Source organism: Lepidochelys kempii, chromosome 4 (genome assembly GCF_965140265.1).
Source record: "Lepidochelys kempii isolate rLepKem1 chromosome 4, rLepKem1.hap2, whole genome shotgun sequence".
Taxonomy (NCBI): Eukaryota; Metazoa; Chordata; order Testudines; family Cheloniidae; genus Lepidochelys; species Lepidochelys kempii.
This window is the reverse complement of record NC_133259.1, coordinates 104,617,154-104,633,046: the sequence shown is the minus strand read 5'-3', so window position 1 is coordinate 104,633,046 and position 15,893 is coordinate 104,617,154.

Here is a 15,893-nt window from a genome sequence, read left to right as displayed (position 1 = left end):
ATTAAAGAAACGCTACTTGAAGGGTTTGTTGAAATATAGTTGTTAGGAAGAGAAACATTAAGGAGTGTGAGACAATGGGTCCTCAAACTAATTAACTTAGAGCTCCTACTGAGCTAGGAGATTGGTAAATGTTAGTATGCAAATAAGATATGTATGTATATTTGTCAGTTTCTGCTTCCTTTTGTCTCTTATGTTAAATTGGCTTTGGCTTATTTGTATCAATAAGTTAGCTTGAGCCTTAGAGAGGGGCTCACATATCTGGTGCATTGGCAAAGCGCTTTGCTAATAAACAGAGTGGTCTGACAAATTATGTGAGTCCTGAATCTGACTTTGACATCATTATTTGCATGATTGACATGGGTTGGTTTTAATGACTGTGTGGTGCTTTATTTCCTGTTAATGACCAGAAATTTTAGTATAAATTAGTTTTCTCCCCTCCTAAGGGGAATGGCTATTTTTGTCCATGAGGAAGGCAGATTGTTGTTGAAAGATTAGCCATCCCTTTCATTATGTTAAGTATAGATTCTCTATGCTCTCTCTTCATCTAATATAATAACATTTACTATTTATTTTAAAATATATGGAAGTATTTTGCATTGAAGCACTACATCATTTGCTTGTGTAACCTGCTTTTATTAGGCATCCATGTCTATGAAACACTTTTCTATAAATATTCATGACTACGTACAGTAGATGTATTTTTTATGGTTAATCCCATCTCAAGATCTACTTCCATTCTGAAATTTGTTCATTTTAACATTCTGACCTTTAAAAACTGATAACTTTTAAAAAATGTACATCACATGCTCCCCCCCCCACACTTTAGTGCAAAGTACCTTATCACAGGGTGACCCCTGCCTTGGGCACCTTCCTACATCTTGGGGGCCAGGCCAAACTTCAGTGATGCTGTGACCCCATGTGCCAGATTGAACTGCCTGGAGGGGGAGCTAAGTCCAGCCTACTCCACAGGCAAGGAGCTGCCACTGCAGGGTGAGTGAAGAGCCAGCTCTCTCTGCAACGCCTTCTCTCCAGGACCTCCCACCCCCGGGGGCAAGACCTGGCCTGGTTTAGCCACTGGAAATGTTGGGAAGTATGCATCAAATACAGCTTGGGAATCTCTCACCATACCCCAGCTGTCCAGTAAAGCTCCAGTGTCCCTCACCATGCCTCACTCCCTTCATGCTTTCAGTCTTCTCTGGCCTTCCAGCTTAAGCTCTCTGGTTCTGATAGTCAGTAGGCATCTCCCTTCCCTGCTCTAAGCCTTCAGCCATCTCCAGCCTTCTTTGGCTCAGGAAGGTCAGCAGGCTAGCCCTTCTGCTGGCTCCTAGACTTCCAACCTTTTCGTCCTCCCGGCACTGGCTCAGGTAAGTAAGTCAGCCAGCCAGCCACTCCACTGGCTTCCAGATGATTCTTCCCTCTTTCCAGCCTGTGAAGAGCTTTCTGCTTACTGCTGCTTTCCCTAGAGATCTCCTCCAGTACCATTCTCCCAGGCAGCTCTCAGCTGCCCCTTTTCCTGACTGGCTCACTCTCTGTCCTCAGGCACCCTCATATATAGCCCAGGTGCCCCTACCCAAACCCAACTGTAGTGAGCTGATGAATCACAGGTGCACTGGCTCTGCCCACTCTTGAAGGGCCAGTGTCACCCTGGGACAGACCTGATCCAGCTCCGTTTGAGTCAATGGGATTCTTTCCATTGACGACTTGGGAACTGAGTTTTTCCCTAATCATGTAATCCTGCTGCTGTCCTCCCATCTACCTCCATTGTTCCTTCTCTACCATTTTATTACCTGCTTAGTTGTGTCATGTCTAAAAGCAGACACCAGGTCTGTAAATGCCTCTACACAGGCATGCCTTTATGTCTTCATAGGGCCACACTGCAGTCACTTGCAGGATAAGGGTAAAGATCCTGCAATTAATGGTGCACAGGAGGAATGCTGCACTTGCTTGGAGCACTGTTGAAGTCAAAGAAAAAGCTATCTGGCCCCTAAGACAGTAGGCTTTGTTCAGCACTTTTGCTTATAGGCCTGGCTTGAAGCAAAGAGTGAACAGGCATGCAATACTGAAAAATAAATTTCTGATCCCATAACACTATTGCAAGTATGTGTTTTCTCACTTTCTGGGCTAAAGCTTGGTTTACTTTTTATCTGAGTCAAGCCATTCACTCTCAGTTAATATGAAATGTATTGCAGGCTCAGGTAGTAATTTTTGTATTCCGTTCAAGTGCTTGAATAAAATATATCTAGACTAGTTTTCTAAGATTGACTTTCTGAATAGTTACTGGAATGCTGTATAGAATTACAATGGGTTAGTTGAACATTTCTGCTCAATTTTCTTGATTATAGGCATGAAATGTGTATATTTATGCAAATTTCAAGTAAATTTCCTGTATTTATTCAACTTCCATCTCCTGATAACTTTGAATTTAAAGACATATTTTTAAATGCAATAAAATACTAGAAGAAAATGCCTTCTTATCAATTTATGCATTTACTGCGATGCCCCAGTATCAGACAAGAACCTTCTAACAATGTCTAATAATACACTGAAATAATCCCTTCCCAGTACTCTATATACTCCAGTCTTCACTCATTATTAACAAGATTCCACTTGGCATCATGACTTGCATAATATATGTAATCATTCCTATTCCCTTCATGACTTAATTGGCCATACAGTAATTCCATCTCTCCCTTTCTCCAGACCTCTCCAAATTTGCTCCCTTTCATTACCTAAATAATCTCATATTATCAATTCCCAGTATTCCTCCTCTGTTGTCAAGTCTCTCTATTGTCTCCACTGACTTCTTCAGGAGCTGCTGGATGTGATATGAGAGAAAGACTTAGGCCCAATTGTACCTTCAGAATAAATCTAAGATGCCATAACTACTCTGGAAAAGACAAAAATATTACTATAATGGTGATCCAGCCACCCCTTCATTCTTCTTCATTTTTCTGCAGTGTTTTTTTACAGGTTCTACTGTGGTCTTGACGGCAAATAGCTCACATCTTCAAACTGTTTGTGCGGGGCCCCTTCTCACAATGATAGGTGACTGCACAAATCCAGCTGGCCAGATTCTGTTCTCTTTTACAGCGTAATAAATGCAGAGTAACTCCACTGAAGTTAATGGAGTTGGTAACTGTCAGTAGAATATGACCTAGTATGTCCAAAATGAATCTGAGGGGCAAGAAAAGAGAATTGCTTTATTCCAGGCTTACAGAGAGAAATTTCTAGCATTGAGCTATATGATGGAGGGATAGGTATTTTATTATATATTCTTAAAGGGTACCCCACTGCATTTAGTGATGCATCCTCCACTCCTTTACTGTGATCTGCCTGTCAGCAAGTAACTCCCTCATTCTTTCTAGTGACTTACTATGAATTAAGGACAGCTAATGCTACAAAAGAGCAATTTGCAAACAAAGTCAAAGAAAGGATCTGTGGATGCAAAAAGAAGAGCAGGGAAAGTAAATGTAAAAACACACTAGAAAGAGAGAGGGAGAGGGGCTGGAACAATTACCCTATGGAACTCATTGCTATGGGATGTTGTGATGGCCAAGAATATAAATGGCTTGAAAAAAGAACTAGAAAAGTGCACGGAGGATAGGTCCATCAATGGCTATTAGCCAAGATGGCCAGGGATCCAACACCTTACTTCAGGCAACCATAAACTTCTGACTGCCAGAAGCCAGAAGGGGAAGAAAGGAGTGGATCACTCCTACTGCCCTATTCTGTACACTCCCCCTGAAGCTCTGCTACTGGCCACTGTTGGGGACAGGATACTGGGCTAGATGGACCATTGGTCTGACTCAGAAGGGCAGTTCTTAAGAGGAAAAGGAACAAAAAGAAGTTGAATATAGGGCCTGAAATGACAAATTGAGAACACAAAGGAAGGGAAGAAGGCTTATATTCTGGAGTGGTAAGTATCATGCTGTAGTAATTTGCTTAATGAAAGGTGTGAGAAATGCACTTCCTAAAATGTGGGAAAAATTATCACATTATTATTACATGGAGTGTTACTGCAGCACACAATACCTCCCAATGAGGACTCCTCTAAATGTATTTTAAATGATATAGATAGATATTTTCCTCCCAATTTGAACATCTTAATGTACTTTTGGCACAATAGGTGGGTCACTTTACATTAAGCATTCTAATCTTTAGTAACCTATTTTTTAAAGGAACAAGCTGCTCCAGGATCACACAAGCTGTTGGTGCAGGGAAAAGGGTTTGTGTTAAGAGGGAAGTGTGGGGCGGAAGAGCTCTTATCTGTGATTATATTAGGAAAAAGAGCAAAACAAATATTTACAGTGTGCAGGTTTGAAGGGAAGTCTCAAAATAGAAAACCTGGGTGCCCAAACGAATTTAAAAAAGAGACTTGGGTGGGAAAAAAAAATTCACTGGGGAAAAACATCTAAAGAAATGTTAGAAAACATCAAAGAGGTGCATATGCAGCTGAAGAATTAAAACAAATCTACATGCTGTAAATGCCACAGTTTGGCTCAGTTTTGTGGAACTAGTTTCTAACTTTTTGGTGAAGGACATTACTCATGTCCTGTGTGATGGCTTCAAAACTCCTACTGATCCTTTCTAATTCATGCAGTGATCTGTTGTAACCCATTTGTCTCTTCCCATTGGCTTTTGTATTAAAACATGAAGATGAACACCTGTTCTACCAGTAAGGAATGTTCATGTCCTGTGAGCTCATACTGAGTTTTAATCAGCTCTGACATCGAAAATCATTCAAGCTGCAGTTTGTTCTTTACATTTTGGTTTATTGACTAGGGTAAGTATTTGAGCACAGGCAGGAAAGAACTTGAAAATACCAGACTGCTGACCTCACTGCTATCTTATAACCATTTAATGTCTTTGCAAGTAGCAAAGGGAGTATACAGGGATAACTTCAATCGGCCTTTTCTTTTGTGTGTATAAGGGAAAATAGCAGGTTTTCACTCATAAAGATGCCACCCTGATTCACAGTTTATAGAGTGATTTTCCCTCTATCCTTCACAGCACTTTCTTAGTAGTCAAAACTATGAATTAAAGAATGATGGATCTGCCAAGCCTCCTTCTCAAAAATCCAGCACAATCCCTCAATCTGGATGCAAAACGACTTTTTAAAAACCTCCCTGCATTTGCTTGGAGGTTTTCAATGTGTGCATGTCAGAAGAGTATCAGGATGGCCTAATTAATCACACAAGAGAAAAGGTGCGACAGCAGTGATTTGCATCACCAAGACATCTAGGTAGGGAAAAAAAAATCTTTTACAAAACTCTGAAAGTTCACCTCATTCTTTTCTTATATATATGTCTTTTTTTTTCTTTATAATTTTAAACACTTGCAGTGAAATCCTGGCTCCATTGATAACAATAGCAAAATTATCATTGACTTCAATGTGGCCAGGATTTCACTCTTGGAAAACAATCTCCCTGGCACCTTTTAGAGTGTCCAGCTTTTTTCATGGCAGTCACTGAATCAGAACTGTGGGATATTCTGGGCCAAAATCATCCTTGGTGTAACTGCATTGCACTTACAGAGAAGTAAATACAACCCACTCTGTTGTACTTTGTGCATCTGTCAGGTTCATGCAAGTTTCACTAAACTAGCAACATGACATTGCCATACTGAATCAAACCATAGGTCTATCTAGTCTGTAATACTTTTAATATGATTATTATTAATTGTTCTGTATTACCGTACCACCTACCAGCATAAATATACTGGCACATATTTCTCTTCATGTGCCAGTATATTTATGCCTCTATCTGTAATTTTCACTCCATGCGTCTGAAGAAGTGGGTTTTTTACCCATGAAAGCCGATGCCCAAATAAATCTGTTAGTCTTTAAGATGCCACCAGACTCCTTGTTGTTTCTACTGGCACTAGTTGTAGACCATGTATTATGTACATTTTTTCATATAAGTGACTTTCACAGATGAAAATGTTATGCATTTGTATCTAAGGTTGTAACAAAATTTGTATGGTATTATATTGTATTTGGTAAATAGTAAGCAATCATGTAAAACCATGTTGTAATACATACGGGAAGGGGCCGGAGTTAAGGTTATGCATGCAAGTTTAACGCTGTTATTTCTTGGCCTTGGAATGAATATATATGTATCTTACCATTCTCCTAATATACTTCCTTAAAGTGGAGTATCCGAGAGTGTTTTGAAAGATAAAGACAGAACTGAATTTCCATAATATAGAACTTTTCAGCTAGACAGCACCAGGAAGTTGTTCACCTTAAGCAGTGAAAGCTTAGGTGCTGCAGAGCGACAGCTTTTGGTAGAGAGGTATAAATGGTGCAAGGCTATCCTCTAATTGCAGCGCACACAAAGTCTTTAACAACAGTTCATGCTGGGTGTGTTGCAACTTTCCTTTAAGACATGTGAATATGTAGGAGGGCACAAAGTTTTCCATGCAACCTGAATTAGCTGTCAGTGGCTCCCTAGCTCTCAGTCCCCCACATATCCCTTTCTTTGACTTCCCCCACTTCCATATTCCTGTTATCTTCTCTCTCTTCTCTCTGTATGTTCTTCTGCCCCATTGCAGACCTTAGGGAGTTAAACAATAGCAAAGCTCCTTTCCTGTGGATCCTGTGGAGCTCGTCTCCTGTGTTGGGTCTTTCAGAGAGGAACTAGATTTTCTACTTAGATTCATAGATATTTAGGTCAGAAGGGACCATTATGATCATCAGGTCCGACCTCCTGCACAACGCAGGCCACAGAATTTCACCCACCACTCCTAAAAAAGACCTCACACCTATATCTGTGCTATTGAAGTCCTCAAATTGTAGTTTGAAGACCTCAAGGAGCAGAGAATCCTCCAGCAAGTGACCCGTGCCCCATGCTACAGAGGAAGGCGAAAAACCTCCAGGGCCTTCCAATCTGCCCCGGAGGAAAATTCCTTCCCGACCCCAAATATGGCGATCAGCTAAACCCTGAGCATATGGGCAAGATTCATCAGCCAGATACTACAGAAAATTCTTTCCCGGGTAACTTGGATCTTACCCCATCTAAAAACCCATCACAGTCCATTGGGCCTATTTACCATGAATATTTAATTACCAAAACCATGTTATCCCATCATACCATCTCCTCCATAAACTTATCGAGTTTAATCTTAAAGCAAGATAGATCTTTTGCCCCCACTACTTCCCTCGGAAGGCTATTCCAAAACTTCACTCCTCTGATGGTTAGAAACCTTCGTCTAATTTCTAATCTAAATTTCCTAGTGGCCAGTTTATATCCATTTGTTCTTGTGTCCACATTGGTACTGAGTTTAAATAATTCCTCTCCCTCTCTGGTATTTATCCCTCTGATATATTTATAGAGAGCAATCATATCTCCCCTCAACCTTCTTTTAGTTAGGCTAAACAAGCCAAGCTCCCTGAGTCTCCTTTCATAAGACAAGTTTTCCATTCCTCGGATCATCCTAGTAGCCCTTCTCTGTACCTGTTCCAGTTTGAATTCATCCTTCTTAAACATGGGAGACCAGAACTGCACACAGTATTCCAGGTGAGGTCTCACCAGTGCCTTATATAACGGTACTAAAACCTCCTTATCCCTACTGGAAATACCTCTCCTGATGCATCCCAAGACGACATTAGCTTTTTTCACAGCCATATCACATTGGCAGCTCATAGTCATCCTATGATCAACCAATACTCCAAGGTCCTTTTCCTCCTCCGTTACTTCTAGTTGATGCGTCCCTAGCTTATAACTAAAATTCTTGTTATTAATCCCTAAATGCATGACCTTACACTTCTCACTATTAAATTTCATCCTATTCCTATTACTCCAGTTTACAAGGTCATCCAGATCCTCCTGTAGGGTATCCCTGTCCTTCTCTAAATTAGCAATACCTCCCAGCTTTGTATCATCTGCAAACTTTATTAGCACACTCCCACTTTTTGTGCCCAGGTCAGTAATAAAAAGATTAAATAAGATTGGTCCCAAAACTGATCCTTGAGGAACTCCACTGGTAACCTCCCTCCAACTTGACAGTTCACCTTTCAGTAGGACCCGTTGTAGTCTCCCCTTTAACCAATTCCCTATCCACCTTTCAATTTTCCTATTGATGCCCATCTTATCCAACTTGTTCTGGCTATGGTTACATACTGAGCAAAGTGTGCAGCTAAGTTAGCTTCATTTGCACAAACAGCCCAATCTTCCATAGCTATGTTCTTTTTCCAAGAAAACTGTGTATAAACTGTGCTGTACATGTGATTTTCAAAGGGTATAACTATCTGATCAAAACAAATTTCACCAGAATACTGAAAGACTATTATAGTTAAGACTATTTTATCTGTGAAATTTCAAACTTTCCTCTACCAGCTGTTTTAGTCATAAACCTCTTCAAATACATATCTCAAGAATTTATTTTATCATGGGGAATGAGTGCTTTGTTTTCCACTGTCCTCCTACTCAAAAGCAACTGAACTGAATTTGCTCAAGATTTCCAAATCAATTCAGCTTCAGGAAGAGACCAAGAATCCTGGTTCAGCTGAAGTTAATGGAAAAAGCATCTATTGACTTCAGTGGAGTCAGAATTTCACCCCAAAGCTGGAAAATCCCATAGGTGAAAACTGGAAAATTATGAGTGACTGAAACAGGAGGTTTGAGTGGAAACCTACATGCAACCTTAATGACTTCATACAATTGAGTGACACCATTGCAACAAACATGGCAATTTCCTGCGATATGTCTTTTTCCTTCCCCAGCTTATTTCTTTTCTATGCCTCTTCTTTTTCCTGCTGTCTAATAAGAGTCTGATTTCGGTGTCCAAGATTATATATTTTGCAACACCGCTGTAAAGCTGTGACCAGAAAGGGGCAGCTAAAAGCAATGCCCTACACAGCCTGATGCTGGTACAAGTTTGGCAAGTCTCTGATAAGACCATGTGCTGTGCCTGTGGTTTTTAGCAGTGAGATTGAAAGTGAAAGTCAATACCAGAGACAGAAGTGCAACAGCTACAGCAACGACAGCTCCAGCCCATCTCCACTAAAGTCTTCTCTTTCTCCCAGAAGGACAGTTATTATCATTTTTAATACAACATAAAAGACCATCAAACAAAGGGATTTTTCCTTCTGAAAAACTCTCTCCAGCTAAGGGGAAAGGAAACAAAGGATGTTGTTAATATGAAAGCTTTATTTAGTACTTAACATTTCAAATGCTTTAGCTGTTTTTCCTTCTTTGGTATATCTTTAATAAAGGGTTAAAAGGATTTTTAATGCAGTGTTTGCCATGGTATTAAGCAGGCTGACAGGTCTCTCTATACCAAATCCTGGAACTTGTTTAGAGCTGTTTAATGTTAGACAGTGACTGGATCACATTAACACCTTTGGCTCTTTGGACCCATTTATTACATCTAAATTATTTTGACAGGCCAGATCTTTCTTATACACTCATATAGTTTAAATCTTGAGTCTTTGGAACCTTTAACCAGATGCACTATTGATTCATGTGTCTGTGGTTTACAAAAATGGTTTGAGATCATGGGCACCGGGTGAAGGTTCCCCTGGGGGAGGCTAGCCCCTTGCCCCGCCTCTTTTGGCTAAGGCCCCACCTCTTCCGGCTGAGGACATGCCCCGACTCGCTGCTCTCAGCCCCGCCATGGCCTTGGCTGGGGCATGGGGATGGCTGAGAGCTTGGTCAGGGCCACTGAGGGGAGAGGGGAACTGAGAGCTCGTCCCTGGCTGGGGTTAAGCTCTCAGAGCTAGCTGGGACTGCAGCAGAGCTTTCAGTCCTTACTGGAGCTCCCCCATTCCTCCCCTTCTGCCCGTGGCCCCACTCATGGCCCACCCCATTCCACCTCTTCCCCCACAGCCCCACCCCCATTTTGCCAATGGCCCCACCTCCGTTCCGCTCCCACTCTGCCTCTTCCCCACTGAGGCCCTGCCTCCCCTCACTCGCTCCTTCTCCCTCCTCCCCCTGCTGCAGCCCTGAGACCGGAAAAGCTCTGTGCCCTGGGATTGTGGTAGGGGGAGATTTTTATGGGGCCCCCAAATCCACCATTGCTTCCTCCCCAGTGGCACGAGGTTTGGGGAGGCCTAGATTCCCACCAGCCTCCATTACGCACTACCTATGTTCAGATTGTTTGGAAAGAGCGGGAGTGTAATTTAGAAATCTTGAAGTTCAAATGTATAAAGGAAATAACTAAAAAAAACCTGGTTACCAGCTTACCAAAAAAAAAAAAAAAAAAAAGAAGGCAGGGGGGAGGGGTTGGGGTAAAAGTAAGGAATTTAAAGCAGCATACATTTTATTCAAAATAAACCTACATTAAAATTTGGTTTAATGCCATCTTCTAGGTGTGCAAAATTCAGACACTCATCAAACACATACAGAAATGTATAGAACCAGACCCCAGGTCCGGTTATGGCCTTTTTACTCTTGCAGAAATGGCCCCTGAGGAATTCGCCAAACACAGGGACAGGGTAAGATTGGCATGTAAGTGGCTGTGCCTCCCCCATCTCAGTTGCTGCTGGTGGTGTAGTCAGTGATGGAGGGCAGAGCAGCTTATTGACAGCTCTTTAAAGCTGCCATGAGTTAGAACAGCCCCAGCACTGTGCTGGAGCCAGAGTGGCTCCTGGGCAACTCAGAATCTGGAAGGTGCAAATGTGTCTAAAAGCACCTCTGAGGGGATCTGGTCCATAGTTATACTTTATACATACTATAAGATATCTCATAATGAATCCTATGGCAGTGCAAAACACCTCAAAACTTGGTATGTTTTTGGGGAAAAAAAGAAGAAGAATGTCTCTTGAATAACTAAATGTAGCTGATAGGTAAACCTGAAAATACACCGGCTGAGTGGAAAAAACACATTAGGCATAGATGGTTGCAATGTCAAGAAAATTCCAATTATTGTGATACACAAGCTAAAACAGAGCAAAAAAATAGATGCTGTTTTAAGTAAAGCAGGATGCTGTTTCATCAATATTTCTGAGAACATGCAAAGCTGTGGATAAGAAACTCTTAGTCTCACAGTTGGCAACTTATTGATTAAATGAGCTGTTCACTAATGAGCTAACTATAAGAGGCCACACTCCAAAAAGTCTACAGAATGAAATATGCTGACATTGTTTAACAAAAAAGAGTACATTTGCACAGGAACATTTGAACTTTGAGTATGAGGGGAAAATGGCTCAGCCTTGACTTGATTTTTTTTTAGCCTATAGTAATATATTATTTAGCTGTTTAACTAACTGCTATTTAGGCACACCGTCCTTTGCTGGGACAAACCATACGGCCCCAAGGGAAGTTGGGGGACAGATTGCCTCTCAAGGAGAGTACACGTGCTGCACCTTCCTTTCAGATGGTGAAGGCTTCTTTGGATGAGGGTTGAAAAGATAACTATGCCTCTACCCCCTGCTGGCCATTGTTTTGTGGCAGGAGCTAGATGACTCGCTGATGTTATGTGTTCACGTAGTAGCATTTATGAATAATGCTTTCTGCCATCTCCATTTCGCAACAAGACTCTGGCCCATCTTGGTGGGTGATGGAATGATCTCAGTTATTCGTGCCTTTGTCACTCTTGGCAGGACTACAGCAATGTGATATATCTGGACATGAAATCTTCTGCAGCTAGGAAACGCCAACTAGTACAGAACATTCAGCAACACAGGCTACCATAAGCACATGCAATCTGACCTCCGCTTCCTATACTGGCTTCCCATAGAATACGGAAGCAAGCTCAGGGTCTTTGTCCTTATCTTCAAGACTCTATATGGCTTGGGCCAGCATATCTCAAAGATTGCCTAAAGCGCCAGGAAAAAGACCATGGTCAACAACTTTGGTCCTCTGGCACAACAAGGCTTTCTATATTACGGGTGAAGTTCTTCAGTGCAGACTGTGGAATGAACTCCCACAGGAACTAAGAACCACCATGAACCTCCCACTCCAATTGCAGGTGTATTTCTTTGACTTTACCTAATCTAAAGTAAATGTAGAACATCAATGCATATAATAAAAATAAATCCTACCCAAAGAAAACATTCCACTATGCACATTTTTAGCTCCAGCAAGAGGATGAGAAAACAATACATGACAGATGTTATTCACGTCACTTGATATACTGCTGGAAAGCACTCAAATACTATAGTGATGAGCACAGGAGAAGAACCTAGATATAGAATAAAATGTGTGGTAGTTTCTACTATAGATAACAAAGTCCATGAGAAATGTTTGCAGGATGGAGCCCATGGCTTTTAGGTAGCCTGGGTAAAACACTAGATGAAGTTTAGGCTTATCTATGTGAACCATTTGAGCATAGCAAGCTGGGGTGTGACTCGACCCTGTGCCAGTCTAACTGTGTGCGTGTGTGCATCCTGCTGACATTAATGAACTGTTAATGCACTTTGAGCTAGCCAAAGACTGTTTCAAAGTGGACTCGATCAAAGTGCTCTAACAGACTGTTAACTCATGATAGAAGGGTGCACATGGGCAGTTAGAACTGGTCTATTCTACAACACTATGTCGACGTATGCCCCTTGCACTGACCTAGTCATGCATGTGTCTATACTTAAATTTGTCTCCTATTGATGTAAGTACACCGACATTGTAACATTACCTCCCCAAGCAGTATTGAACCATCGTTGATGTACTGAGATTGATGCAGCATGAGTTTAGACACTGCATTACTTATGCCAACTTTAACAGTCCTTCAGCAGTCTCACAATGTCTCACAATGCCCCACGCTGACTACTCTGGTCACCATTATGACCTCCACAGCCCCAGGGTCATGTTAACCAGAAGCCCCCCTTCCCCTTTAAAGCCCAAAAATTTTTGAAATGCCTTTTTCTGATTGCCCAGCTTGGCGAGTACACCTAGCAGCTCTCCATTGTTGAGTACAACTGGCCAGCTGACCATGCTGGCTACACTCTCCAGATGCGCTCCTGTCTGGAGCAGACAGGAGATATTGGATCTCCTGAGCCTGTGGGGAGAAGAGGCTGTGCAGATATAGCTCTGAGCCAGCTGTAGACACATCAGCATTGACGAGCAGATTGCTCAAGGGATGCAGGAGAAGAGGTACTACAGGGACCAGCATCATGAAAGCCAAGGAGCTGCAGCAGGCATAGCAGAAGGGCAGGGAGGCAAACAATCAATCGGGTGGTGAACCACAGACTTGCCACTTTTACAATGAGGTGTATGCTGTACTTGGCAGAGACCCGACTGCCACCCCCACCCCACTGTGTATACCTTTGAGGAGCCTGAGTCACAAACACCTGCCATGAATAGTGAAGAGGAGGAGGATGGGGAACAGGCAACTGGGGATCCAGCTGCACAGAGAGCCAGGACTATTTTTGACTCCACCACAGTCCAGCCAGTCCCTGCCGTTGAGCATGGGTGAGCCCGATGAAGGGGAAGGAACCTTGGGTGAGTTATGCAATGCATTTGTCATTACAGGGATGGCACCCCCAAAATAGCAGGGCACAGCTTCTGACTCTTCATTAATTTACTCATGCTAGAAGGGATAGTGCTACAACCAAGAGGTAGAATTCCTATCTGCTTTGCACTCCCCTGTAAAGTTGGGAGGGGCATGCGGAGCAGTTTGTTTATGTACACAGGGATGTCCCTTGTCTCCTCCTGAGAGATCTCAATGAAAATTTCATAGAGGTACTCTGCAATCTTCTGCTGAAAGTTTCTAGAGAGGGCTGCCTTATTTCTTCCTCTGTGGTCGGACACTGCTATGGCACTCAGCGATAACTTCAGCAGGCACCATTGCAGTACTCAGGCTAGCAGCATGTGGACCTGAGCAGCTTCAGGATGCCAGCAGCAACTGTGCTCTTTCTGCCTTTGTTGCCCTCAGGAGTGAGATTTCAGTTAAAATCACCACCATCCATGGAAAACAGTGCCAATATTCAGTGCCATTGCCCTGTACAACTAGATTCATGCAACCGAGCAATTCCCTCCTAATTTCCCTAACCCCCTGCAGGCCATATTCACCATGACTAGGGCCGTGCCCTAGCAATCCCAAGCAGATGTGATAATGTAGTCCTTAAACCTTTAGGGGAGCAAGGGGAGTGAGTTTTGCATTTTAAGTTTCACTTTCCATAGTGAATAGACTTCTGTGTATTTTGTCTGTAGCTGCTAAAACCGCGGCTACCATCCTGCTCCACACCTGCAGAACACCTGAGTCAGATGAGGAGGAGAAAGAAGAGGACTCGGGATGACAAGCCAGTGCTGTATCAGAGCATGAGAGCAGACAGCAAATTGCAGACCTCCTAGAGAAGGAAAGAGTGGAGAGGAGTAAGGTCCAGGAGTCCCAGCAGGTAAAGGGAAGGGAGATGCACCAGGACATAATGGGTCTTCTCAGGCAGCAAACAGATGCTGCAGATTCTGGTGGACCTACAGGTTCAACAACTCCAGGCTTGCCTCCCTCTGCAGCCCCTTCAATATCGCAACCTCTCTCTACCCCCTCACCCCCAACGTTCCACATGGCATCAGGGGTTGCTGTACTATTTTTACATTCCATCCCAGGAAGACACTAAAGACAATCACAGCTTCACATGAAAGCCACAGCTGGTGTATGTGGAGCTGAAATGGACATGAATGTTCTTTCCTTTTCATAAGTTTGGTTCTCTTAATTTATTAAAGTTTTAAATATATTTATTTTAAAATATCATGACTTCTTTCCCCCCACGAAGTTCTTTTGCAAAATAAATTTCTATCATTTAAAACATAACTCATCTTTATTAGTTTGCAACATCTGCTACCAAGTGCTTAGCAGGTCTGAAAGTGACCTATTTCTTGTTACTGACAATGTGACACAACTAATAGGCTAAGCCACAAATAGATGTGTTGACACTGTGCACAGCAATCACCATGCCATTCCTCAGAGGCCACAGAAGAGCAGGGCCAGGTAGAGCACATTACAACAAAACACTTTACTGTGACTCCCTGTTAAAATGGTCTTTCAAAGCCTCCCCAAGCCATATAGCTTCGCTTTGAGCTTTTCTAATAGCCCTTGTGTCTGGTAGTTCAGAAAGCTGCTCCACTTTTCCCCCTTTTCATCACAGATATTATGCAAGACACAGCAGACAGCTGTAATCATTGGGATTTTTTTTCACTGAGTTCCAATCTTGTGAGTAAACAATGCCAGTGACCCTTCAATCTACCAAAGGCACATTCAACTGTCATTCTGCACCTGCTGAGCCAGGAGTTGAATCCATTCCTTGGGGCTATCGAGATGGTTGGTGTATGGCCAGGGGAGCAACAAGAAGGCTGGGTTGTCCAGGATCACTACTGGCATTTTAACATTCCCAATGGTAATCCATCAAGAGGGAAAGAAAGTCGCTGCTTGCAGCTTTCTGACAAGTCCTGTGTTCTTAAAGATGTGAGCGTCATGCAGCTTCCCTAACCACCCACTTTGATGTCAGTGAAGCATCCCCAGTAATCCATCAGTGCTTGTATAACCATAGAAAAGTAGAGCTTCTGTTAACGTACTCTGTGGCAAGGTGGTCTGATACCAAAATAAGGATATGTGTGCCTTCTATCACTTCACTACAGTTTGGGAACCCTATTGCAAATCCTTCCACTATGTCCTGCACATTGTTGAGAGTCACAGTCCTGCAAACAGGGCCGGATTTACACCTTGCGCCCCACCTTGCCTACAACTGACCTTTGTGTTACACATAGTTTTAGAGAGGTCAGGTGCCCCCAGGATGCTGGCACCCTATGTGCGTGCCTATTATGCCTAATTAGAAATCCAGCCCTGCCTGCATAGCAATTAATGGCCCCCATGGTGGATTTTCCCAACTCCAAATTTATTTCTGACTAACAGGTAGCAATCTGACATTGCAAATTTCCACAGTGCAATTGCCACTCGCTTCTTCACTGTCAGTACACCTCTCATTTTGATATCCCTGTGTTGGAGGGCTGGGGGAGCTCTGC